The 3,851-nt window shown below is 38.0% G+C and overlaps 1 pseudogene; it reads right to left on the bottom strand.

The window, feature by feature from the left end:
* Positions 1-1,924: 1,924 nt before the first annotated feature.
* LOC125918947 (nucleosome assembly protein 1-like 1) lies at positions 1,925-3,346 on the bottom strand (annotated as a pseudogene).
* Positions 3,347-3,851: the final 505 nt, after the last annotated feature.

Genomic DNA, 3,851 nt, shown 5'->3' on the forward strand with positions numbered 1-3,851 from the left:
AAAAAAAAAAAGAATTTACCTTTTTGGGGGGTCACCTGGGTGGCTCAGTCGGGTAAGTGACTGACTTCAGCTCAGGTCATGATCTCACAGTTTCTGACAGCTCAGAGCCTGGAGTCTGCTTTGAATTCTGTGTCTCCCTCTCTCTCCTCGTCCTCCCCCCACTTGCGCTCTCTCTCAAAAATAATAAATAAACATAAAAAAAGTTTTAAAAATTACCTTCTTTTAATACCATGGTGCTAAAAAGGGCTTATTGCATATTTTTAAAACAGTAAATAAACAGTTGTAGATTTGCATCGTAAAATAATGGCAACACCATAGTAGCAAGGGTACACAGACAACTCTCTATACATAATTGTAGGACTGCTTAGCCTTTATTTCCAACACATTTCAAATCCACCTCACCTATAATTGCCTGTTACCCACTAACTCCATTCCCTAAAGGCTTCCTGCGTCTCAAAAGCCACAAAATTGTGCTTCTGTTCTCTGAGTAAGCTAAAGGGGAAGATTGTTAGCTAAGAACGAGAAAAAGGGAGTTGCTTATTTTCAGCAAAAATTGTTGACGACTCTAACTTATGTTATCCAAATATAACCATTCCCATAATGTTTGCCTTCTTTTAGTAGTTTTGGGAAAGAGAGGTCTTAACTGGGGACTAGTCCTTTGTTGTTGCTTTGTATGCTACTTGTCTGTATCACATGTTTATCCTCACCCCCCTCCATTCTATCCAGGCCCCACATTCTTTCCCTGACTGATTGCAGTAAGAAGAGTTTGAACACTCTGTCTTCATTTGCTCTGCTGCAAAAGCTGCACTGTCATTGCCTGCACAATTCTTTAACCCACAGCAACAAAAGACTGAACCGCTAGAGCAGACTTCAGAATGGCAACATACCTTGAAATGAGTTACAGTTTAGAAGGAAAAAAAATAGATCTGTTACCTAAATGGCTGCTTTATATCCTATAGGAAAATAATAAACAAGGGATTCTGTTTGTGATTAAACTTGTTCTAGATCCTCTTACAGTTTACCGTTCTTCCTTTCTCCAATACTATGATTTTTTTTTCTTAGAACACATTGGAAAACTCACTTAATCTTTCATTTACATGTTCATTATTTTATTCATTCATTAATATATGTACTGTTTTTACTGTATGCCAGATAATAGCAAATAATGAAGGTAGAATAGTAAGGAAAAAATTGAAGAGCTCCATTCTTGTGGAGCTTTTAGACTAGAGGGGGAGCCAGGAAATATTTAAATAAACACATAAAACTAATTTAAAGTAGAAATGGAGACAAATGCCACAAGGAAGCATAAACAATACTAAAGTGGACGATTGGAAAATTGTACCATGTCAACTAAGGCAGTCTATGGTTCCCAAACAAATAGCATGCAGACAGAACATTTAATAAGGGAAATGGCATTTGTAATGACATGGGTGGAGCTGAGTGTATTTTGCTAAGTGAAATAAGTAGGTCAGAGAAAGACAAATACCATATGATTTCACTCATGTGGAGTTTTAGAAACAACAAAAAAAAAATGAACACAGGGGAAAGGAAAAAAGAGAGAGAAACAAACCATAAAATAGACTCAGACTTATAGAGAAAAACTGAGGGTTGCTGGAGAGGTGTTGGGTGGGGGGATGGGCTAAATGGGTGATGGGCATTAAGGTGAGCACTTGTTGGGATGAACACTGGGTGTTATATGTTAAGTGATGAATCACTAAATTCTCCTAAAACTAATGTTACATTATAAGTTAGCTAACTAGAATTTTGTGTGTGTGTGTGTGTGTGTGAGAACTAAAATTACATTTGAAATTTTTTATTTTAGGCCACAAAAACAAAAACTAGCAAACAAACAATAACAACAAAAAGTTTCAAATAGGCTTATCACATGATGTAAATTCATCCCTCCCAGGGAAGCAGAAGGTAGACCAGTGCCGGTTATCCTGAAGGCTATATACTTACTACTTCGCTGCTGCTTCTACTCTGCTGGGTTTTGATCTTTCTTTGAGTCATAGTCTGGATCATTTTCCTCATTTCCTTCTCTTTCCCCTTCCTTATCTGCTTCTTCATCTTCATCATCATCATCATCATCATCTTCAATGGCTCCTTCAGTGAAGTATAACATTAGTCTTGGGATTATACGCTCATGTAAGAAGTGACCAATTTCAAGGTCTATGGCAAGGATAGCTTCATCATCATCATCCAGAGCTCCACTTGGGAATTTTGGGGAGGGGCAAAAAAATTAGTCCTTGGAAATTCTTTTGGTCATAGTACAAACTTCCCCATGTCCCTTGTGTTTCTGCTTCTTTTGTTAAATCTTTATTTATTTTGAGAGTGAGAAAGAGAACAAGTGGAGAACGGGCAGAGACAGAGATAGAAAGAGAGACAGAGAACCCAAGCAGGCTCCACACTGTCAGCACAGAGCCCAACATAGGGCTTGATTCCATGTCCGTGAGACTACAATCGGAGCCAGGCAACTCTTAATTAGAATTGGTCACCTAACCAACTGAGCCACCCATTTGTCCCTCTGTTTTGTCTTAATGGTTTTCAAAGTGACATTCTTTCCATTTTCCCAATCTATCTGGCACCCTGTACAACCCATAATTTCTGGTCCATCAAAAGAAAAGGGATCAGAATCATCTGCTTCTGATTTCATCATATATGTCTTTGTGAACACTTCCACTTGTGAAATGTTTATTTGGTTCAAAGTGAAATTCTCAGACAAACGTCAGGGGCTGGTCAGTATCTGAGAACTTCACTTTAATATCTTTCAAGTGCTTCAGAATAGGTTCATCATATTCCTGAACCATATCATTGAACAAGTCAACATTCTTAAAAACAGTCAACCAGAATTCAGGAATTATCTTGGAGTCTTCTTTTTCTTCATCCTTTTTCTCATCTTTATTCTTGGCTTTCCTTTCATCTTCTACAAAATTTCATTTTTCTCATCCAGTTTCTATTCACATTCTTCCATAGGTTCATAAGTTGCATTAATGATCTCAAATCACTATCAAATAGAGGCTGGCAGAGCACAGCATACTTCCTTTCAAGACCATCAACTTCCTCATAGAACTTGGCTTCTATTTTTGCACACCTAACTTACTGTTTTTGAGAGTATTCACTTGTCTTTTAACTACCCTAGGCAAGTTCTCAATGTATCCTGCTGGTGTTTCTATCAGACCATCAAGTCTTATTTCAAGGGTTACAATAATATGAGGATTTTGCATCATCTGAACAGTCAGCTGACGTGCTTTGATTTTTGTTTCTTTGCCAGTTTCTTCTTCTATTTCTTCAACATCATCCAGATCTTGATCAAGTTCAGACTGTTTTTTGTGTCAATGTCTGCCATGTTGTAAGAACTCCAAATATTGTTGGCTAACTGGGGACCCAGGCTACTGGAGCTGTGCAGTCAGTGATTCAGGTCAGCGGGAGCAGACGGCACTAAAAAATCAACTAATTAGAATTTAAATAAAAGCCTGAAACAAACAAACAAACAAACAACCAAGGGAAATGACAGAGAAAAAAACAACAACTCATATTGGAGTCAACAACATATGTAATGTTCCTACAGTGGGAGAGAGATTAAAGAGTGCAAACCTATAAGGAAATCAGTATGGCTAAATGAAAATCAAGATTGTATGGTAAGAGGTGAACTGAGAGGTAGGTTGGGGCCAGAGCATGCAGAGATGTGTGTAATCGTTGCATTTATCCAGGTAACTAGAGCATCATTAAATGATTTTGAGTGGAGAGAATGACAGGATTTGCATTTTGAAAAGATTACTCTGTAGCCACTGCACAAGAGAGGACAGAAGTTGCAAGGTGGAGGCAGGCAGAGGCTCTTTAAGTTATCCTGG

Source organism: Panthera uncia, chromosome B4 (assembly GCF_023721935.1).
Source record: "Panthera uncia isolate 11264 chromosome B4, Puncia_PCG_1.0, whole genome shotgun sequence".
NCBI classification, from domain to species: Eukaryota; Metazoa; Chordata; class Mammalia; order Carnivora; family Felidae; genus Panthera; species Panthera uncia.